Genomic DNA, 24025 nt, shown 5'->3' on the forward strand with positions numbered 1-24025 from the left:
AAAAAAAAAAAAAAAAAAGAAAAAAACGGAGCTGGGAATACATCCAAATTCCAACTCAGAAAATCACTTCTTCTTCCTCAAGATTGAGAGAGAAAGAGGGTGAATGACCAGAATAATAATCAGTGAGGAGATCTGGGTGCCAAGAAAGCCATTTCTCTGCCCAGCCTCTGTGCTGGCTCCTGTGATCAGGACAAACTTGTTCAAAGCTGAATGGGAAATCCCGGCAGCGTTATAATTTAGGGCTGGATCCTGTGTGAACGTTGGTGCGGGTCAAGTAAAACTTCCTATCAGCGCTTTTCCTTCAACAGAAAGCTGGAGCTGGGTTTAAGTTTACATCCGTGTGTAAAGTACTGTTTTCTATAGAAAATGCAATTTTCTTCATTACCAGCCCTCCTCTCCACTGATGAAGGCTTTGGGGTCAGGCTGGCTCCCTGAGGGCCAGCCAACAAGACAGCGGGCACCCGTGGGGAGGATTGAGGCCCCAGACCTCCTGTCCTCCCACAGAGGTCAGCGTTTGCTGGAGGCTCCTCTGCCCCTTGCCACCGTGTCCCCACAACACCACGGCCAGCCCCCGTCACAGGAACGTGTCCCCGCACGGGCACCAAGGATGCGATTTTGTGCCTAGACAATATCAAGCCTGCTACCCACAGTGTGCACTCATGGATGCTGGTAGAAAGGTGTTTAAATGGGGTGTTGCTTAGTGGCAGTGGCAGAGGAGAGTTTAAAAAACAATAAAAAGCCAACTTTCAGCCCAGAAAATGTTGACAGTTCAAGCCATCCGAAAGAAATCAGTGCTTCCTTGTATTTATTGTTTTTCTGGTTTTGATTTTTTTCTTGTTGCCATCAAGCCGACATTTCCTGCCAAGTGTTTGATGAGGATGAAATGCATTTTCTCCCTGTCAGAGCGATGGGTGAGGGAGCCCTGAACTGGGAGCATCTCCTGCCTCCCGCACGGTGCAGCCCAGGGCAGATCCCACTGCAGCTGCTTGCTCTGGGACCAGTGAAGTGCAACCTCGTTAGCCCAGCATGTGCATCAGCTCATTAGCCTTGATGAGTAACCAAGAACTAAGCCGCCCCTGGGCTTCTCTCTGCAGACGATGTTGTTTTGTATCACGGTAGGTGCAGAAAACTTGCCTCTTGCCTGGCAGAAAAGTGACTTTTACAGCCTTGGCACCATCAGCTTGTCCCTCGGATGGGGCTGAACCTCTTCTTGTGGCTCCATGAAGATCCTAAGATCTAGCAGAGAGCTGTGAGACATCCATAAAGCATAGACTGGGAAGGAAAATGGGCTTTGTTTTTCCTCCCCTGTTAAAGTTGTTCCCTTTCAAGTTTTTTTTTATTTTTCAGCCCAGTAGAGACCATTTTGGAAGAGCCGGAATGAATGGACTTGGATGCAGCTGGTGACATCTGCAGGGTTCAGAGGTACTTGGACCACAGATTGTGCCTTGGCCCTGTCTCTGCCCTTTACAGATGTTCATTAAAAGAGTTTCATGGGAAAACACAGCATCACTCTCCAGGAGACAGCAGCTAGAACATTTTATCTTTGACTTTCGCAACTTCAACAAGTCCCTCGGGGAAGAGCACAAGCAAGTTTTATTAAAAATAAAAAACCCTCATGGAGAGGACTAATGCTTTGTCTTCTGGATTTAACAGGAGCTGCTGGAGATAACAAAGACACTTCAAAAAGGCGCTCAGGGCAGAGCAGGACATAAATAAACATCTCTAATAAAGGCTGGAGAGACCCAGCACAGTGACAGAAGCTCAGGGGCCCTATGGCCACAGCCAGGTTTGATCCATCTTGTGCCCAAAATTCTGGGAACACCGAGAGGTCGCAGGGCAAACATGGTGTGATGTAGCACCGCTGTGAACACCAGCCCCATGGTCCTGCAGAACATCCAAACTAAAAACCCGGCAGAGAGCGGTGTCCTGCCCAGGGCTGGGGATTGATGGCTTGCTGTATCCTCATCTCATGGAGCTTTTGAGGCTGGCCTGGCAGAGGCCACACATGGCAAGCTGCCACAACAGTCACTCCAGGGAAGCAGCAGCGAAGCCCTTTAGACAAGGCAGGGGAAAAAGGTTGCTTCTGCTCACAGCACATCAGCGCTCCACTGGTTGACTTGCAGGCCAGAAAGGTGCCAACCCCAGCTGGTGGCTGCCCTCCAGCTGGGAAAATTGAGAGGCTTTTGTCCACCCGGGATTCTCTTGTGCCTAATAGGAGCCAAACTCCCACTGCTTACCACCTTTCCTTCAGTTAGAAAACCAAATATAACTGAATCTGGACTGTTATTTTTGAGAAGTTTGTCACAACCCAATTATCTCCAAGTTCTCATTCCATCTGTGCTTGAAATCTGCCCAGGTATGCCAAAGTTTCAAGGTAGAAAGGTGAGAAAGAGACACTTGGAAGGTGTGATTTTACAGCCTCATTTCCCCGGGAAACCAATCCAACAGGGACTATTAGAAGAGGTCAGATCCCGGGTCTGATGGCATATGTTCAGATTACTTCATCAGAGGCCTATTTGAAACATTTCCATCGATGCTACTGGCAGAAAATTGGTCTTTTTTTAAACTAAACTATGTTGTTTTTTTTTCCCACATGAGAAATGTTGACGCTGTATCAGAAAAAAAAATCCCCAAGAACCAGACCAACAACAAATGTTGAACAAATAGAGATATTTTCACTTCGGAATCAAAAAATCAAAATAGATCTGTTGAAAACAAAAATATTTTCACACTGACGGCACCACTTGCAACTTAAGCTTACTACAATTGCTAATTATATGGCCAATCCACTGGCAAAATGCTTGACAGGTAGCTTTGGACTGAACCTTGAAATTGCATCAAAATCCCTGCAAGCCATCCATCGCTGGCATTGGGCTCTCGCCGCGTGTGACATCTGGGTTTCATTGCTGCACTAAATGGCTGTTTGCGTTCAGGACTTTCTGGACACCAAATGTACCCTTTGTTTCAGAGCAGCCATCTATCAACCACATTAAAGGACAATTTTCAGGGTCAAGGAGGTGCCGTCACCCAGCCTGATGTTCAGCTTGCTCCTCTCCATTGTCCAGCCCCGACAGCGGGGTCTCACCACCTCCAAACCATCCTGGACCCAGTGCACCGGGTCAGCCGGGAGCAAGCTGAAGTGTTTGTGTGCAAATATATGGCATGAGGCCACCTCAAAAAAAAAAAAAAAAAAAAAAAAGCAGAAAGAACATGAAAAATGAATAGGGTTTTAGATTATTACATTTTCCAGGGCTTGCTGGATTGTGGCTTTCAATCCTCAATCAAACCCATTTCAATTGGACTGATTCATTTTCCAAACTACTTCTTGGCTGGCTTGGACGTGCTCGGCTCCTGCCCCGGGGAGCAGAGCCAAGGCTGGGCACCCCAGGCAGCATGGATTCCCCACTTTCTGCTTTTTGCTGTGCGGTGGGGATACATCCCGAGCTGCTCCCGTCCCGTGGATGTGTGCCTGGCCCTGGCGGATGTCCTGGGGTGAAGGAGAGTGCTTCGTTGTGCCTAACGAGGCACTCTGCCCATCCGGCGACAGAGCAGCCAGCTCAGCCACGGATTGTCTTTGGCTTTTTATTGCCCAGCGGGAGGAGCACGGGGAAGGTCTTTATGTGATTTTAGAGAAAGACAAAATGCCTTAATAGCAGCCGGCGCTGCCTTTCCGGGACCCAGGGGACCTTGCAGCAGCCCGTAATAATCATCGTAAATAAAAGGGGCCGTAGCTAGTGTTCAGCATGGGCTGTTAAAACAAGCCCTAGGGTGGAAGGGATGTCTTAAAAACAATCTTTAGAGGATGTTTCTCTCCGTTTGTCTCCTCATTGCCCCTCTAATTCTCTTTCTCTGCATGGTGGAGCAGTGGAAGGCTGGCACAGCTCTTCTTTCTCCAAGCCTCGATTAGCTTGACGAGTGCACATATATATCCTTATCTTCGCTCCTCTGCTCATGTGGCCTCAGGGAGGAGACTCCCACGTGCTCAGCTAAGCTCCTGCCCGGCTTTCTGGCCTAGTAAAACCGAGCAGAGGGTGCGTGTAGGTGTCTCAGACACCGCCGTGTGTCCCCCGGCAGCTCGGTGACAAGTCACAGCACAGCTGCTGGCCGTCCTGCGCACGGTGCTTCGGGTGCCACGGGGCTCTGCAGGCATCCCTGCCTCCAGCAGGAGCAGGGAGCTGGATTTCCAGCCCTGTGCTGCAGGACAAAGCATAGAAATCACAGATTTCTGTAAGAATTCAAAGGTGAATGGGGAGGAATGCCAATTTCACTGGGGAGGTCCCAGCAGGGAAGGGTCTAGAAAGACTTTTTGGCATATAGGATGCACGAAGTCCTTTTTCTTTTTTATGACGTGCTCGTCTCTCTCAGGGTGCTTTTCGTGGCTTTGCAAGCAACAGATTGGCAGCTAAAACTGTTTTTCTCTCTTTTCTTTATTTTCTCTTTCCCTCTGCAAATGTTTGGCAGAAAGGAGAACCTGCAATAAAAAAAAAAAAAAAAAAAAAAAGTTGATTAAAAACCCTGAGCCCTAGCTGAGAAAATGTTTTGAAGCAACTGTAACTACCTTTATTTTCTACATAATTCTCCTGCTCCGTTGCCTTCACACCCTTCACAGCTTCCACATGCGGCCGTCCATAACTCCACCAGGGAGCTATCAGCAGGCAGAGCGGGCTCGTTCGTGCTGGGAACCACGGCACGGGTGAAGGTGAAGCCAGATTTTGGAAGGACAGACCCCAAACCTGGTCACCTCAGCATGGTTCCCACAGGCTGCTGAATTTAGCTGTTAAAGTTGTGTGTGCTCATGTCCCCATGTGTCGTACTCTCTCTTTTCTCCCCAGAAGGCCATCTCCTGGCCCAGAATTTAACTGAATGGCTTGCGTTATCCTCGTCGGGGTTGGTTTGTGCTCCTGTTTTACTATGGCCACAGTGAGGAAAGGGAGGCTGCCTCCACGCAGCCAACAAGTGGTGATTTCTATCCGAGTCCTGGCGGTGTGAGGGCAAATGGTGAGCAAACCGCGGTGCTCAGCTCGTGCATGAAGGGCTGGTGGGTGACAGCAGCACCGGGGCATTTCCACGTTTCCACATTTATCCCCCCTGACTTCTGCTCCCCACCCAGCCTCATTTGTGGGGACAAACATCTCGCTGGGGACGCAGCTGCTTTCCAGCCGCGCTGCACGATGAGAGTTCATCAGGCAATTAACATCCCTTACAATAAAAGCACTTTACTTCTCCTGCCGCTTCTCCTATTAAGTCCTCTCCCTCCCCTGCAAGGAGCATTTTGACTTTGGAGACGTGGCCTCTTTGGGAGGGCTCTGACGGAGGCTGGAGGCTGCAGCGGAGCTGAGCCTTTCCCAGCCCTGTGCCCGGCTAAATGGAGCCAAACTCAGCACATCCCACTCCTGAGGGCTGTGTCCTAACCACATGCAGTAAATGCGCCCCCAAAATCACCAGCTAGCAACTGCGTTTCATCCTGTTCTGGTCTCTGAGCCCATGCGGAGGGCAGGATAGGGCTGCCAGCCCTCGCAGGAGGAGTCAGGGGCCTCTGCGCTGCTCCTAAACAGCTCCTTGGCCCTGGGAAGAGAAAGCAAGCAGGAACCACGTCCCAGTCTTTACCTGTGTCAGTAAGTGGAAGGACAGAAGGATGGGAAGGAAGAAGAGAAGAAAGCACTCGAATGAGACGTAGATTTAGGCGGGGGTCCCACCGGCATCTCCGAACCTGCAGGAGCTGATGGGATGGGGCTGGCGGTGGAGCAGGGCTTCCTCCCCGCTCGCCTTTATTAGCTCCGTAGGATTTAGAGTCCCCGTGCAACCTTCCTCCTCCTCCTTCTCATGATTAATCTCCGCCTTGCCTCTCGCTTAGTAAGAACATAACTGTAAATGCAATCATACAGTTTATGGGCTGTGTAGATCTGCTGGCATCAGCTAAATCAATAAGGCACTTAGGGCGTCAGTGGCCCCTTTTCCCCTCCTTCCCCTTTGTGTCCTGCACCAGTGCCAGGAGTTGCACGGTCTCAGCGACCATCAGTTTGATCCTCTCCACTACCAAATTGAGTCCCCACACCTCGCAGGTGCCCGGAGGAGGGTGACAGCCCCAAAAAGTAGATGGGTTGGGGAGCTGCTGCCTCCCTATAGCCCAGGGCAGCCCCAAAGTCCCCTGCCTCTGCCCCGATAAAGCCCCACATGCTGCGCCTGGGCAGCAGCACCTTTTCCCTTTGAATTCCCCCCAACTCCTGGCCACAAAACTGCATCCCCAGACAAGGCACATGAATAAGGCACAGCAGCAGCTGCTTTGGCTGCCATCAAACCTTGAGAGCAACACCTGGGGGGGCCAGCACTGGTGGCAGCCTCTTTATGCTGTCCCTGCCACGAAATGTTATGGTCCCATGTGTCAAGGTACCGGGGGGGGGGTGACCGGATTGAATTCCACCTGTTTTCAGTAACACAAAGCACACAGAAACCTTTCCGAGCCCTTGCTCAGCCTTGTAGAGCCCCGCTCGGTCCCCATGCTCCTGTCCCTGTAGCTCGGTGACACGCGACAGCCAGCGCCGTGGGGACATGGCAGGGCTGACCCGGGGAGCCGCGGCGCTCAGCACAACAACCTGCTCCCGCTGAGCCTGGAGACACGGAGCTGCCGCGATGGATCCGCATGGCAGCAGGTCCAGGGCTCACACACAGGGTGGGTTTTCCCTCTCCTGCAACATCTGGCAGTTTCCAATGTTAGAAAAAAATAAAAAATGAAAAAATGTCGTTTTGCACCACCAGAGCAGTGCAGGGACGGTAACGAATCTGGTCCCTTAGCAAGCTGATCCAGACACGTGTTGCTGCAGACGTCCTGCAGCAGCACCGCACGGCTGAGCCGTTCCCCACATGTGCCCCACGTCCCTTGGCACCCGACCCCAGCCATTTCGGGCTGCCCCCTCGCCCCCAGTACTACCTCATGCTGCACACCGTGCCACCCGGCGCTGGGCTTGCTTCTCCTGCCCGCAGCAAGGAGCTGATTGCATTTGGGTTATGTACGGTTCGGGGGCACTGTTTTGCTCCTCTGAGAGGTTTCCTGGAAATTCACTCCGTGCCCTGCAGCGAGGTTAAAATCATTTTAATGCCACTGTAGCTCACCGTGCTCTGTGCTGGGCTGTATGGCCGTGCCAAGGGGGTAGCGAATGCAATCTCCCTGCTGGTGGCAGCCACCCCAGGCTGGGATGGGGATGGTGCCACCCCTGGGCTTGGCCGCATCCTGCAGAAGAGCTGCAGGAGAGGAGTGGGTGATGCGGGAGATGCTGTGCTCCTCTGCACTGCGTGTAGCCCAGTTATTGAAAATAAATGCCGAGGAGGCAAGGCGTTGTGCTGTAAGGGATGGCACTTTGCTGTGTGGGACCACACACTGCCCTCATAATCCTTTAAAGAAATAGAGACAAGAAGAACATATTTTCCCTATCACATTTATGCCAGCTTTGTAGCCAGTCTTTACAACCCCCTCCGGCATCCCGCTGCCTCACTGGCAGACCGGCCTCGGGGTTAAAACCCACCCGGGGTCTCCTGGGGACTGGCGGCATCGATGTTCCCCAGCAGAGCCTCCAGCAGGACCCGGCTGTCCCCAGGGACACCGGTGCCACAGCTCAAGGGGAGCAGAGAGCCCTTTGAGTCTGGAGCTACAGTGGGTAAAGGCAAAGGCAGAAGATGACAAGGTGTTTATCTGGTCGGATAATGCATTGGTGTAGTATATACTCCAGCAGTATATACCAGATATACTACTATACTATATATATATGTGTATGTGTATATATGTATATATATATATATGCTACTACCCGGTGTATATACTATATCGGATATTTTTATAAAAGACCAGGGGTCACAGCAGAGGAAATCTGGCCCAGGAACTGGGCACAGAAGAAACTGTGATTATTACGTGGGGCACTGCAGCGGTTCGAGACGATGCCAGGCTGAGCAAAAGCTGCGCGAGCCGTTTCTGTCGCAGTTTTTAGCACTGACTCAAATATTTTGACTCAGGGAAGAGCTTTTACGGTTTTCTTTTCCTGTTAATGTGTTTTGAATTCTTTTTTTTCTTTATCCCCTCCACAGAAAGTGGAAAAAATTTGTAAAAGGCTTTCTTTGTTAAAATCTCCTGTTTTTGAGAGGTGGGATTCATGGGGCATCTCCCCACCAAGGAACCCAGCAGCAGCCTTTGGCCATGGCTGAGTCCAGCCATGGTCACCATATGAAGCGGGCACACAGAGCAAGAAGGTTCCAAATCCTAAAATAAATTCTGGGGAAAAAAAATAATACCTAGGTAGGGGTTATTTTGGGATTTGCATCTGCAGATGCCTGCCTCTCTCGGCTGCTGGAGAGCCAGCATTGAGCAGAGGTTTATCGGCAAAGTCCTGCTCACTGCCTGACCAGTTCCCTTCTGGGAAGGTGTACTGGGTGGTTTTGGGGTGATGGCTGGGGGACGGTGACCGGGAGAGGGAAGGAGACGGACCCAAAATATCGCAGGGCCCCTGGCTGCAGAACCCTCCCCGCGGAGCCAGCTCCAATGAGCTCATCCCCTACGCAGTTTTTGCTTGGCAGAAGTATTCAGAGGATGACTGCAAATTAAAAACAAACAGAGGAGAGCCAAGAACCATTTTTTTTAGAGAACATTTTGCAGGTTTTGTTTAGGGTCTGTTTTTTTGCCTGGCACTTGTTGATTGTATTTGCACTGGAAATAAGATAAATGTGACACCTGCTCCATTTAATCTTTCTCTCCCTTCTCCTTCCCCCCCTGCTCCCCTTCTTTTAAGACTTTGCCAAAAGAGATTGAGGAAGGGAGGGAGATGCTCGATCGTGTGCCTGATTAATGATTCTCTGAGGGGGGAAGAAATCATTTAACCACAATATAGAGCACTTTGGATTGAAACGAACTTTAAATTCCATGTTGGAGCCAGGAGCAAAAAGTGGAATAACAAACTATCTACAGCTCGTGTCCGTGGAGTTTATCACCACTGGCCCAGGGGGCTTTGCATTGTTATTAAAGCAGGCAATCGAATGAATAAATACGCAAACGAGCTTCCAAATACAAAAGCAAACAGGGAGATGATGGAGAGCTGCTAATGAAGGGAGGATTCAGGGAGTGGAGGAACCCGGAGGCTGAATTCAGCGTTGGCACATGGCACGGTGTGACACGAGGACACCTCGGTCACTTTTGCCCTGTGCTGCTTTTAAGCGTGGAGCAGAGCGAGGCTTTGGAACCAAACGGCTCTTGCAGGGTCAGAGGGGAAGGCAGCATGCCTTCCTTCTCTCTCTTTTGTTTTCCCCTCTTTTTTTTTTTCCTCCCTTTTTTTTATGTTTTATCTGGCACTCCCCTTCCCCACCAGCACTAGCCCCTGGCACCGCCAACCCCCAGGGAAACCCCAAGGGGTGCAGTGCAAACCACGGCGCCTTTTCCCCATGGCAGACCAGCCAGGGGCACCACTGATGTATTTATCATGTTCCTCCATTAGCTCCTTCCACGAGGGCAGGGTATTACAACTGGTAATACAAAACCCTTGCAGGAGATTTATTTTTCCTTGCCTTTTCGCGTTGTCTTTTAATGTCCAAGGAAGCAAACCAGTAATTTGCACTTTCCTCCAAATAATCTGTAAAGGATGAGTGAAGAAAATATTGTCACAATTGTGTTAATTCTGTCAAGAGCGTACTAATGAGCTATTTCCCTGTTCAGTGAATTGCGTTCTCGTTTCCTCCCGCCCTCCTCTTCCTGACACCCCCAGCGCCGTGACATCAAGGACTCGGCGCGTGTATGAATGTGGGAAAGCAAAAGCAGAAAAGAGAATGGCATGTTCAGAATGAGCTGTTTGCTTTCCTCTGATTGTTGCTATTAATAAAACATTACATTAAATCAGTGCTGGAAGAATATAATTGGGATCATCCATCACATTTCGAGAGGAGAAGGGCTCCCGTTCGGCAGCCAGATGCAGCGGCCGCTGCCACGGGACCACGTGCGGGGCTTTCCCTGCCGACACTGATGCTCTGCCCATGGGCCACACCAGTTTTATCCATTTTCCACCTTTCATTTTGCAGTAGCGGAGAGAGGAGCTAGGGGCAGAAAGAGGGGACCCCGGGGCTGGACCAGAAACCACGGTGTAGGGTTTGGGGGTGAGGGCAGCCCTGCTGCATCCTCACTGGCACAGGGACGAAGGCTTCCCCAGCACCGGGGGAACCCCCCAGCACTCCTTTGCAGAGCAGGCATCACTTCACCCTTTAAACGAAGGAATCTGCTCACACAGCACAAACTGGAGATTTTTCCCAAGTCTACTAATTAGTGCTGGGCTAATGCACCTCTTCCCTAGCAGCACAGCAGGCGAAGTTGCCAACGAGCCCTCTGCATGCCCCCAGCCGAGCGCAGCGATGCGGAGCCTGGAAACGTGCACGTTCTGCTTCCCTGCCACCGGCCCCCCCCAGGACCCCCGGGCCCCCGGGCCCCCCTTCCTGGGCTGCCCCAGGGAGCTGTGCCAAGGGCTGCGGGGCTCCCAGCTCGCCCAGCACTGCTCGCCGCTCCAGTAAAGCCTGATCCGTGCCGGATTTCCAGGTGGTGGTTTCATTTAGTCCCGTTTCTGGCAGATTTAATAAGGCTTTTCGTATTTTCTGCTGGTTGAGGGTATTTGGCACTTCAGCTTGCTCAGCTCTTGATGTCTTTGATCAATCAGACGGGTCAGATCCCTTTGGTCTGCCACTTCACAGCGTCTTCTCCAGGTTCATTTTTGCAGCTCTGTTCTGAGCCCTCGGTGTCTTCCCCCAGACCTCTCAGACGAGCTGGACGTAATGATGCCCCGGCAGTCTCAGCAAGACAATTCAATAGAAATGTTTTTTATTTAAAAAGCAAAGCAGCCGCCGGATCATTTCGGGTTTCCCATATTCGTGCTTTATTTTTCCATTCCTTGTTATGCTAAGAATGGCAAACAAATGATGCTGTGTACGTACGTCGGGCCTACAACAAGCACTCATGATTCCGCAATAAAAGCAGGACGGTAACTGGTAAGACAGGGCTGAAGAAAAATAAGGTAGGTGCACGTGGTAAAATATTTTAAAAACACATCCCTCATTTCGGAGTATCGAGACATGATCACAGCTAAAAATATGGCCATCCATCAAACTGCTGTCACACGGAGAGTTTGGGACTCGTTTTAGACAATGAAGAACTAAAAGAAACGCCGACGTCCTTCCAATATTAATACATAACTAAGCAATCTAAGAGGAGGATATTACATTAATGGCATAAATGGATCATAATAAAAGACCATTCTGACATGTCAATACTTTTACTCAGCTGTATTAGAGGAATCAGAAATGGAAAAGGCCTTTTAATACGGGCTGGCGTCTGCATTCCTAATGCAGCACACAGCTGAGGGAGCGGATCCGTCGGGCAGAGCGTGGGGCTGGGGCAGCCTCCCTCCTACCTGGGCTCTGCCTCAGTTTCCCTCCCCGATCCTTCCCTGGCCCTCCTTCCCCACCCTCTTGCAGCACCCCAGGGGACGCGTCCCTTGCTCAGGACCCGGGGGTGCTGCAGGACCGGTCCCATCCTGGTCAGGTTTCGGGAGCCAGACCTCAGCCAGCGCTGCCCCACGAGCATCCCTGACGGCCGCTCGCTGAATCCTACACGTCACCCGCTTCTCTGCCCTGAATAATTGGTTATCCGAGCACCCGAGATTAATTACCGGCACTTCATCTCCTCAGCGAGCACTTAGGCACCGCCACACTGCATTCTGCAGCGAGAGCTACACACGGTTCCCTGCCAGCCCCCGCTCCCTGGGCAGGGAGGCACAGCCCCAGCACCCCACAGCACCCTATCAGCACCCCAGCGGCACCCAGCAGCACCCCAGTAGCACCCAGCAGCACCCAGCAGCACCCCAGCAGCACCCAGCAGCACCCTGCCTCTCCTTGCTGCCTGCTCCCACCCCTGCAGCCGCCGAGGAAGGAAATCAGCTGTTTGGAACAGAAAGCACTTTACCATTTCTCTGTAGCACAACTTTGGCGTTATTATGATTATTATTATTGCTGTTATTGCCGTTATTGTTATTATTATTGCCCACTCCACAATCAGTTTGCATTGTTTCTAGAAAGCCTGCATGAGTTTCGCAGCGTGGGGCGAGGAAGACCTGCATTATTTGCAGGGCTGGAAGGTTTCCAGCAATGCTGCTTGCTTTTGTTCGGTTTTGGGCACAAGCCTGCTCTTTCAAGCGACGGGAACTTTCTTTAGGAATTGGAGATTTGGAAGTTTGGGAAATGGGAGCCAAGGGGAAATAAGAAAACGCGGTGTGGAGCTGTTCTGGTTGCTTCGAATCTGCACATGGCTTTGCGAAATGAATCTGACCCTGAGCTGTGTCTTGGGTCTCCTGGGAAGAGAGAAAGACAATTTTGCTTTGAGCAGAATGGGACTGAAGGGCTTTTCCTTTTTCCTTTAATTAAAAGGGATTCCCATTTAAAATAAAATAAAGCCAAATAGAGAAGCCGTAGAAAAGCCTCCTATGGAGAGGGAAAAAAAATAATAGAGGAATCTATTACAAAAAATTGGAAGCAGACAGACTGTGTTCATTTGGGGGTACGTTTTCACTTAGAGCTTTGGGGTTTTCCCGTTCTCCAGCCACGCTTAGCAGGCAGAGGGGAAGGCAAGAGGAGACACAAACGCCCCGGGGTGTTTCCTGGGGCAGGTGAGGGTCCCAGGAGCACCGGGGAGGGGACATCAGTGCAGGCACACGGCCGGGGCTGGCTCACAGCAGGGGAGAGGCGACAGCACGGGGGTGACAGCACAGCACCCCTACACCTGGGACACATCCCCAGGGTGACAACCGCTGCCCTTTGCCTCCCCAGGGAGGGCAGGGGTGGAGGCTGAGCATCGCCCCGCACGCTCAGCACCCCATCCTGTGGCAGACCCATGGGCATGGGGACAGAGCTTCCTGTGCTGGGAGCCCGCTGGTTCTTCCCACCTCAGTCATTAAACCAAGGGAGATAGACCAAATGACAGACAAAAGGGAAGGTTAAACGAACTCTGGTTCAACCTCACCTAGCAGCACTCCCAGGGGGGGTTCTCAGCAGTGATGGCTTTCCCCTGCGGGGAAGATCGGGTTTCTGAAGAAACACCAGAAGGTATTTCAAGGCAATAAACAGTGTTTGGGGAGGGAGAAAATTCATGGAGAAAGGATTGCTGTCTCCCTCCCCGTGGACGTGAGCCCAGCTTTCCTTCCAAGCCCTGGCCGCCGGCTGTGCGGGTCCTGCCCGGGTGTCCTGAGATGCCCACACGGGCTGGGGAGCCCCCATCCTTCTGCCCAGGGATACGGGGCTGAGAGCATGTCCTGTGGGACTAGGAGGTGGTGGATTGGGTTCTCCCTTGTGTTCTCTTCTGAAGCAATCCCACTCAGAGATGAAGCTTTTTCCAGCATCTGCTTGTCAGATCGGCCGTTTGAGCCGAAGCGTTGCTGCTGGGTGGATCTGTCAGCACAGCCTCCTCGTCTCTGCTGCCGCTGCCCGTCCCCACTTCTGGCTGCCCTGGAACTGCCTGGCCCAAAGTCCTCTCCTGCCACAGCCCCCGCGGTCCCCCCTGCTCTCCTCTGACCCTGGTGGGGACGAGACAGCAGAGACAGCGCCTGAGGTTGAGCCCTGACTGCCCCTGACACATCCAATGTCATTTTCCTTTTCTTTTCCAAGACCCATCGATGCTGGCCGTCAGCTGCTCAAAGCGCCCAGGAGCTCGTCCTACAGTGCTGCAAGCAAGGAGGGGCAAGGGAAGACGCTTCCACCAAGCTTAAGGAGAGAGGATGCCAAGAAGACACTTCCACCAAGCTTAAGGACGCCAAGAAGAGGGGCAGGGGAGGGCTGCAGGAATCCCTCTGACCTGACACAACCCCAGTCTTCTGCAGCTATTTCCCCCAAGGCCAGGGGAGAAAACCCCAAGGACCTCGGGGCTCCGCAGCATTTCTGACAACCGCAGGTGCTCCCGTCGCAGCATCCCCAAGCAGCAGCAGGGCTCGTGCTGCAGCGGGCCCAGCACCTGCCCGGCAGCTGTGCCAAGCTCAGGGGTGTCAGAAAGCAGCTCCTGCTCGTCAGCATCACCAGCTGCGTGCGAAACCTCCTCCTCATCATTTCCACCGCAGCCCCGCTCTCGTTTTTCCAGGAAATCCACCCGGAGCGTTTCTGTACCCCAGCCCGGCTGTGTTGTCAGTGAATTTGTTCTCCTCGAGTAAAGACTGGCCCAGGGGGCTCCTGCCAGCTCGTGTCAAAGCGTGGCCCTGGCTCTGCGGCTGGGGGAAAAAATCACCCCTTTGGTAGCTGAGATGCTCACGGCACCCGTGTCTCCTGTGGCTCCCACCGGATTCACCTCCCGGCACAGAAGTCATCCCCACGCCATATAGAGCAGGTGGGTGCCAAAGCTGATTGGGAGAATTAACCCAGGACAGGGTTAGCGTGGGTGGGTGATGGGTCATTATTCCAGAATGAAGAGTTGCCTTCTGGTTTGGGATTTCTGCCCTCCTGAAAGCGATGGGAGTAGGGCTGGGGGCCTCCCTGTCCTTGCCATCAGTCTCCATGCACCCGCTCCTGGCCGCTGTCGCAGCCGGGACATGAAGAAGGATGGATTTGGCCGCCTGACTTCAGCCCCTTGCCTGGCACAGCCCCCTCCCTGCTGGAGGCTCCCCACCATCCCCAAACCGCATCGTGGGCATGGCACAGGACGCGCACTTCCAGCCTCGGTGCTCACTGCCCCACGCTTCTGCACGCCCTGCTTGAGAAACAGGAACACAACTGCTCTGAGCAACTTGGGGCACAACAGCCCAGCCCCCAGAGTACACAAGGCTTTCGAACGAATCTGGAGGGAAGGAGTCATTAAAAACCCGGAGCTAAATAGAAGATGACACGAAATGCAGCGCAGGAGGCGTCAGGCTCATCTCAGCGTTAGGTGCCGGACGGAGGAAATGCTGCAGATCTCTTCTCGCCATGCTTCAGTAAGGTGTCTGAATCGGTGCCTTGTGGGAAGTCATTAATGAGGACAGGGATTAATGGGAGAGGGGAGACTGCACAAGGAACTCGCTAAAGAGGAGCTGACAGCTCTGTGCGCCGGGTGCGGTGGTGTTTGGCTCACAGAAGATGGGTCCCGAGGACAACCGAGTAATTTGGCTCCTGACCTCAGCACAAATATTAGGGCTGCATCAGTGGCAGTGCGGGGAAGAGCCATCAGCGCACAGAAGGGAGGAGTAATGCCTCCGGTCGAAGCACTGGTGGGATTTAGCTGCAGTCCTCCACGCCTTTGGTCTCCTCCCGAAGGCAATTTCAAACAGGGAGAGGGCAGAGAGGACTCTGCTGCTGCCAGAGGGAGCGAGCACCCACCTGATGGAGGAGACAGAGAATGGCTTCCTTGGCCTGCTAAAAAGGAGGTTAAGGACGTGTCAGGGAAGGAGAAGAGCGCTTTAGGTTAAAGGACTCTCTTTGCAGAGGAAAACCGAGGAGAAACTGGGCAGTAATACGCTTGAGCTCAAAGTCAGGAGGAGTTTAGGAATTAGAAAAGCGACCTCCACAGCTCTAAGATGGGGCTGGTACATTAATGTAAGAGATGATGGCACGACCTTGTTGCCTCCAATAGCAGGCAGACAGACTGATCCAGGACCTCCTTTCCCATCCTGTAGCTGACCCCCTTCGTCCACCTCGTGCCTCCCCAGGCAGCCCTCACAGAGGCTCGCAGGCAGGTGTTGCTGCGTGATGCTCTGGTGGCAGCTCTCCAGCCACCTCTGCTCTCCGGCATGACCCTCACCACGGGGCGCCTGGCTCCGAGCAGCCGAGCGACACCTTCCAGCCGCGTAGGAGAAAGCACGTCCCTTTGGCTTCTTCCCAGCGAGAGCCCACGGCGGGGTCCGTCTGCCTCGCAGCAGCCTCCTCACATATGCCAGGCTCGGGCGCATGAATAAAACATCTTCCCAGGAACCTCAATTTTCCACTGGCTGAGCCTTGCCTCCGATAGCTGTCACCGCCCTGCCTCTCGTACGCTCCGCAGACTCCACCAGGATAGAGGCAGGGATGTTAAGCGGATCGAGGCTGAGAACACCATTAAGGAAAGGGAACAAAGCAAGGAGAGAGAGAGAAAGCTCACGTCTCCAACCCCAACTTTCTCCTCCTTTTATTTGGTTTTCTCTTCCTGCTGAGGAATTTATACTCAGGCTCCCGTCGTTTGCCTTCTTCTCAGGAAAAATAAACCTAGTGTATCCCGATGGCTTCTTGGTGCTGTGCAAAACATAAATAAGTAAAGCTTTTGATGTCGGGGAAATGTTGGGGAGCTCAGCAGCCCTGCTTGCACAGCTTTGAAGTGAGGCGAGGCTTTTGTTGAGGGGGGTGGGCAGGAGATGCCGCCGAGGAGGACTTGGGTGGGAAAGGGGTCTCAGCACCGCACCCTGCCCCCATGGGAGGCTGTCGGGGACTGGGCAGGGAGCTGGGGATTGTCCTGGGAATGGGATCATGCCTCTGCCCGCGTCCTCCATCCCCAGAGCAGAGCTGTGATCGCTTGAGCTGCTTCCCAGACCCTCGTGGAGACAGTTCCTGATTAAAAAGGCTGAAGCAAGGTTCATGAACGTATGGAGCACACGGATGCACAAGGGTTGGCTTATGGGTGTGGATCACACCAGGGCTGCAGCTGGAGACCCCATAGCAAGAAACAGGAGAGAAAGAAGCAGCAGGAGGGAAGGGAAGTGCACTCAGACCCCGGCCAGCCCCCAGCCTGGCTCTGGGTCCCCTCTCTCATGCCATGGAGTGAAATCCCCATCCAGTTTCCATTCTGCTGAGAGTGCCGCCCCTCTCCAGGCCAGCTCGGGGCTGGCCAGCATGTGGGACCTCCCTTAGGTCCCCTCACCCCTGATAATGGGGACATCCAGTCTACTGCGGCAGCGGGCACCACATGCGAGGAGAACTAAAGGGATCTGCGCCCAAACCATCCCTGTGAGCCACAGCTGGGGTCAGGCTGCTCTGGTGGCTCCTCCCATCACCCCTGGGAAAGCCCCAGCCTAAAATAATCAGGACAGGCTGCAAAAGCCATGTGCAGACGGGTAAGCGGCCACAATATGATGGGAGCAGAGCACAGAGGTGCACGTGGCAGTGGCTGCCACCGGCTCGGCCTCGCGCTGTTAGCATGGCAGCACTCGTTATCGTTTTTTTTTTCCACTGAAACCCTGCCGTGTCGCTCCAGCACGTCAGCTGCTGACAGGGAGGCAGCCCAGAACCGAGCCGTTTCCATCTGCACGTCGTTGGGGGCCCTGAATCGCACCCAGCCCAAAAGCAGAGCGGCAGCTGCCTGCTCAGCGCGGGCTGCAGACACCGCAGGAGGTGGGCACAAGGCCCTGCCGTGGTCTCGGTCCTCCCCGTGCAGCTCCCCAGAGCTTGGAGCTGCTCCGTGTTGTGCTGAGTTTGTGCTATACAGCTGGGATTTGAACCCAGAAATGAGCCGGGGCTGGGGAGTTTTTCCTTTCGGTGCCTCTGCCTGCTGCCTGCTGCCTCTGTCCACAGCTACATCCCGCAGGAAAACCTTTGCTTGCTCACTTCCCTCGTCCTCACTCAGAACATCTCTCCAGAAACGTCCCCAGCGCCCATTGTTCCCGGGAAGGTCCCGCTCCTCCTCAAGCAGCGCAGAGCCAATTCACGTGGTGCCTTTGTTTTTAGCCCAGCGGTTTGGGATCGATCACTGAAGAGCTTTTTCTTTTTTCTTTTTTTTTTTTTTGGTTCAGTTCCAGGTTGCTGCCTGCCATCCTCCTCCATTCGCTGTAGCTTTTGTAACCTTGATGTGTGAGGAGATAAAAAGCACTCCTCGCTCTCGCGCTGGAGCCAGGATGCTTTCCCTGCTATCCCAAAACGGGGCTGGGCATGAAGCATCTGCATTGATGCCACTCTGCACAACCAGGGCTGCACGGCCCTGTAAAACACTTTCCTTGGTGTGAGAGGAGAAGTTTCTTTTCCCTGCTGAGTGGGTGGACTTTTTTTTTTTTCCTCTCCTAGAATAATCTGGAAGGACATCTCAAAATTCCCAGCTCGTTTCCAAGTATTTGGTTTTGCAATTAAACGTTTGGACTTGGTGGGATTTTTTTTTTTCCAAGAAAGGCTTTTCGTTCAGCAAAACCTGGGGAATTTCTGAAAAAAAAAAAGGGTACCTTAAAGGTCCAAATAAGCCTGTATCCAGCAATGCTTGTGATGGTGGGGAGAGAGTGCTGTGGTTTTAGAGGAGCTGTGGCCAGGCCCTGGGGTGGAGGAGCTGCCCCACTAAAGATGCTACTGGGCAAAAAAATCTCATTCCCTGTGTTTTGCTGCATACAAAACCATCCCTCTCAGCCCCAAAACGGAGAGGATTTCATTTCGTTGGCAGATCTCCAAGCACCATGCTTTAGCCTTCACATGAACTGTTTCAACGTTGTCAGCCCTTCTCATGATTTTTAAGCTTTTCTTTCCGTAGCAGCACCAAAATTCCCCTCTGTTTTGGCAGCAGCACATTTTGGAGAGGACAGGAGCCGATTTGTGCTGCTCACATGTACGGGGCGGAGAAGCCCCAGGCGAGGAGGAGAATGTTGATGTGGGGCCGTATCAGTGGGTGCCTTCACCTCTCATGACAGCGGCATGGCAGCTTGCACTCGGTCCGTGCCTCACGTCCTGCACCGGAGACCACAGTTGTGGCATTGAACAAAACCCTGAAAACTGGAAACAGCATTTTGAGGGTGTATTTGTGACATGGGATAACCCACAGACACGAAACGGAGCCGCTGAGGGGCTGGGTTGGCTGCCAGCTCAACCCCCACCCCCCGACTTTTCCTTCCACAGAAACCATTACAACACTTGATTCCTTTCTTCTCTGCTTTTATTTATTGCTGTGCTGGGTTCTGTGGTGTTGTGTGGTTTTTTGTTTGTTTGTTCTTTGGTTTTGCAATTATTCGTTTATAACATGCATTTAATATGCTGCGTAACTAATGAAAGAAGGCCACGTGTTATGCTTTAACATAAATTAAATGGTTAAGTAAATCCTCCCTGCTTTCCCCCTGTCTTGTAGAGATTTTGAGGGCTGTCCTGTTCCCACCAGGGGCTCTCCACCTGGCCAGCTTTAGGTGGTGGGACCAGCACCACTGTAGAGCCAGTGCCACTGAGCAGCTACGGGGTCACCGCCACGAGGGGTGCAATGCCCTGGGCCCTGTGCTGGCCCACAGATGGCATTTGGGGGATGTCAGAGGAGAGCAGCCCCCCCATTTGGGGTGGTTGGGGACACCTTTTCTTGAGTCTGAGGTCTCCTCTTACAGAGCCTGGCCATTTTTGCTTCACAAGTCACCTTTTTCACAGTTAAAAGGGCAAGTGGAAGCGCTCACGGCTTTATCCCAACCTATGTGCATCAAGGCAGCTGCAAAATCACCATGGCTTGGGCTGAGAAATGAGTGCCAAGGAGTGAGTTGGGGTAAAGTCTGAGATCACCCAAGGGCAATTGCAAAGCCAGGCTCAGCCCCTGTGGGGGACGAAAGCTGTAGGGGAGAGGGAGAAGCAGCAGCACCCCCGGCACACGCTGGTGGGGTCCGAGCCGCCAGAGGGACGGACAGCTGCTCGATGCCTTCTCCGCGGGCTCTTCATGCAATAAAACCCTAAAGTGATTGTAGATCATAGCAACATTATGCAAACTGCCATTCGCGTAATCATTATGCAAATCGAGATGGATAACCAGCTTTAACCAGACTCAAGTTGCTCAAGTGCCTCTTTCTCAGCTGGTTCGTTCATGCACTTCAATCACTTAAAGGGAAAAAAAAAATTACTGAAGCTGCTAACTTTCTCCTTCCTCTCTTGGTTAAGCACTTCAGTGGGTCAGAGAGGGAGAGGAGGCACCCAGGCAGGCGCTGCAGTACCCAGGTGGCCTGATGGGGTCACTGGTGGCTTTCACATCCATGTGATGCCATACCATGGCTCAGGAGCATCCCTTCCTGGCTGTGCTGGGAGGAATTTGTGGATCTCCACGGGCATGGGTGGCTGGAGTGCTCCAAAGGCACCTACCAGGGGTGGAAAAAAGCCAACCGAGAAAGGGTGTCCAGAGCTCAAAGTCCTCTGCTCAAAACTGGAGGAGCCCAATGCATGCTCTGCACCGTCCCGTGTTGGAGACCTTGGGAAGCATCTGGGCTTTCTGAAAGTATGTTGTAAGGTTGTGAGGACAGCTGCATAGGAAACGATGGGATGTTCAGGTACTTCATTGGTAGCTAAGCTGCTTCCATTACCTGTCAGGGGCCATGAGCCCACCTTTCTCCTACTAGAAAAGGTATTTAGCAAGGCGGCTCCTACGGCGTGAGCCTGGATCCGCTGCCAGCACTAGCTATCTTTTTCTTGCTTGCCCGTCTCATATCTACGCCAGGGCTGTTGTCTGGATGTGTGGCTGCTTTCCAGCTCTCCAGGCTCTGTAATGAGAGAGGTGAGCATCATTAGCCATTAGATGATTCTGGTTTTGCTCTCTGCAAGGAAGCTCTCCATCGTGGTCCTTACAGACCAGGTCTCGTGTGCCCCACCAGCACTGGGGTTGTGCTGGGCTGGCCCAGGAGCGTGGGTGGCTTCTTGGTGACCCCCAGATGCCCGCTGCAATGTGACTGTGCAAAACCTCTGCTCCTCGCCCTCTCCAGACCCTGGGATTTCCTAGCCGAGCCGTATCACTGAATGTCCCCAGGCGAAATAGATTTGGAAGAGCAAAGGGTGACCTAGATAAAGCCGTGTCAGTCTCCTGCTCTGGAGGACGTGGAGTTGCCATGCACAAACCTCGTCAGTGACAGCAGCCTGCTTGACCCAGCCCGGGGGGTTCGGCAATTCCCAGCACAGTGACGGGGCCCCCTGCACCCACCGGCCCTACTGCAGGGACATGGGGGGAGAAGGGGCTGTCAGGTCGCCTGAGAGCAGAGCTGGGGCTGTACACAGAGGGAATTGGCCTTAGGAGAGCTGAGGCAGTACAAGGATTGCAGCACTTCATGTCCTGCCATGAGAAGAGGTGCTGATGGGTTAAAGATGGCTCAGACCCCTCCTCGGGCAGCAGAACTGGAGGGGATGGTGGCAGGGTGAGACCTTGGTGATGCTGACCCGCAGGAGCCCAAGGATCTGGGGATTTGGGGTGTGAAAAGCTGGGGAACGGGTGAGAACCTGCTTAAATGCTGCCAGGTTTTGCTGGCAAATGGGGTAAATTGCTGAACCATCTGTCTGCGAGCTTTAGGGAGATGATTCAGGAGCTGGGGGTAGAAAGAGGGGCGACTTCGGGAACACTTTGTCTCGGAGAACAAACCAGCCCCCAGCAGAACTGAACTAATGGGATGATTTCATATCACGGAGCTGTGCCCACTGCGGCTGGACCCGCTGACAAACCCCATCCCCGCAGACAGAGGCACGTTAATTGCTGGCTGGGGGAAAAAAAAAAATAATAAAAAAGCGAGGCCTGGCTGCCTGAAGTGGGAGCTGCAGTTTGCTTACAGTCTGCGAGGACGTGCCCAAGGTGACAGGACGAGGCCCTGACCGATGGGTTACGCTCCGGGTGCCGTGGGACTGGGCTTCTCCGAATCCTCGGGAGAGTGCAGGGAGGAGGGAGAAAGGAAATAAATGTGTTAGCGGGTGCTAAAGAAAGGATGTGTTACCTAAAAATATAGGTAGCGGTTGGAAGAAATCAAAGAAGCTAATGGACTATGAATGACCAGAAGGGTCAAAGACAATAAGAAAGCACTTAAATACACTGTGGGATTTATTCCTGTGTCAAAAAATGTCTTTGTTGTTAGAGACAGATGGTGAAATTGTAAATAGCAGAGTGGGAAAGGTAGCAATGCTCCACAGCTATTCCAAATACAGGAGAAATGAGGCAGCAGGATGGATTCACCACGGCCAAGCTGTGGCTGGTGTATAAAACCCGCCGATTGTGAGGCACGAGGCTGGTGGCCCCTGGGGAAGGCCGCGGCGTGCTGAGCCCTTGCAGGCCGCCGGCAGCTCCCCGAGTCACTGCTGCCCCCGCTCAAATCTTCCAGAGCTGGTGGGTCCCCAAGGGCTGGAGGGCTGCCTGCAGTATCGGGATATTTTGGGAGGATGTCGGGTCCCCCTGGGGTGAAGTCATGGGAAAACTGGTTATCAGCAGAGGTGCTGGGAATCCCTTTGCAAGCCAGTGTGGGGTGGTGAAGGGAAGGTCCAGCAGAAGTGGGGGCTTTATGGCAGGTCTTTGGCCAGCAGGCACCTCCGTGGCCAGGGTGGGGGACATCTGGGTGAATTAGGACTGGGTGAATTAGGACTTCTTCAAGACCTTTGGCTCAATTTTATATGGCCTTTCGTTTCCTTCAGGTGCATCGTGGAGGATTCAGCACATCCTTTGCCGTGCAGGCTTTCAAAATGCAGTCAGTAACGGAGGGATCGATAAATGTTTCTGCTTTCAGCGGGGTCTCCCATGGATCCTCCTCGTGGTTCAATGCCATTTAATCCCTTGATGAGACGTCGTCACCGTGGTGGCTATCGGCTCATTACGCGGCCTGGTGGCAGGCCCGCGGCCTTGCCCCAGCCTGCGGCGCGTATGTGAGGCCTGAGGACCAAGGTGTGTGAACCGGGACGGAGCGGGCAGGTGGTCTCCCCTCTACAGCTGGGGGGTGTCGGGGTCTGCCTGCCCTCGGGATGGGGGGGGGGTCACCCAGAGGGACAGCCCCAACGCCTCGCTTTGGGTATTGTCTTCTGATGGGAGGCAGCCCAGCGTTGAATCAAGCTGCGCCCCTGCCCCCAGAGGCCAGGGCTGGCCCCCCGCTGCCCCCCCCCCCCCCCATCAGAGCCCTGCTGCAGTTTGCTTTTTGTTTTTTTGAATAAAAGGATAACGAAAATAACTAAATAACCCTCCAAGCCCACTGCTCCCGCACTGGAATCGCAACTGGCCATGAATAATTTATCTTTAAATAATTAATTATTCAGCTCATTTCTTCATTAGCTGAAGAACCTGAACTCAATTAGGTGCTTACCTCCACACACACACAAAAAAAAAAAGAACTTTATTTGAAGGAAATAAATAAAATATGAAAATATGAGCAGCTCTTCCCCAGAAAAACACCAATGACCCTTTGCATCAGGCTCCCTGAATACCTCTCCAAGCTCTGTATTCCTGTAGTGGTTGAATTGGATCGTGGCCCCTCTGCACTTAGAGACAGTCCCCAAAAGATGGTTTAAGCCACTTGGTATGGGATGGCGTGACATGGCATGGCCAGACCTTTGGGAAAAGCAGCGGGGCTGCTGGCATGTCTCGTCCCACTCAGGCTTCAGAGGGTGGCTCTTGGGGGGGAGCCGCTGTGAGCTGGCAACTGTTGTTGCAGTTTCCTCTCTTTTGGGTTGTTTTGCCTTGGAAGAAGCGTTTTCCCATCTTGGTGTGCAGTGGGCAGAACACCAGTGATCAGCTCCACAGTGATCTTTTTGCAAAAGCTGTTTTATTATGCGTTTGGATTTTTTAAAGAGGAAAAAAATCCAAAATCGATACTGAATGTTTTCATCAGGGGTAACCTTCCCTTTTGAAACATCTGCATGACTTTTTTGTGTAAGCGCTGGGCATTGAAATGGGTGAATTTCCTTGAAAAACGGTGTTCTGCTGGCTGTCCATCGCTGCCCGGGCTCTGTTTGAGCCAGTCAAGCAGCCCGGAGGGACCACGGCTGCTCTGCTCTGCGCGTCTCCGGCACCGGTGTCCGCTCGCTGGGATGAGTTCATCAGTAACATTGCGCCTGGAGAGCAGTGTCATGCTGTGACGCATCGCGGCGCTGGCCAGCGTGCGCTCGGGTTGAGTCATTTGGGAAAAAATGATGGTAATAATCAGCTGTTCACAGGTCATGGTTTCCTCGGTGTCTGAGCAGTTCATCTGTCTGCTGCGGGCTGGCTCTCCTGGATGGATTACAGATGAGCAGAGGTTCTCTGCTCCTCTCTGGTGCTCCACATTTATGTGGCCATCTCAATCCCATCTATTTATACTTTCATTTCAAGGGGCAATAACCTCTCTGCGGAACAATACCACACTGAAAGTCCCTGCTAGTATTTTAT

General features: G+C 52.9%; 1 long non-coding RNA gene across 1 annotated transcript in view; it reads left to right on the plus strand.

Moving 5' to 3' along the window:
* The window catches only part of LOC136786610 (uncharacterized), a 224041-nt gene extending 201049 nt beyond the window's left edge, over positions 1–22992 (plus strand). Inside the window, exon 2 of the long non-coding RNA XR_010825766.1 lies at positions 22306–22992. This is a non-coding gene — a long non-coding RNA (uncharacterized lncRNA). The remainder of the gene's footprint in view (positions 1–22305) is intronic.
* Positions 22993–24025: the final 1033 nt, after the last annotated feature.

This window comes from Anser cygnoides, chromosome 18 (assembly GCF_040182565.1).
Source record: "Anser cygnoides isolate HZ-2024a breed goose chromosome 18, Taihu_goose_T2T_genome, whole genome shotgun sequence".
Taxonomy (NCBI): domain Eukaryota; kingdom Metazoa; phylum Chordata; class Aves; order Anseriformes; family Anatidae; genus Anser; species Anser cygnoides.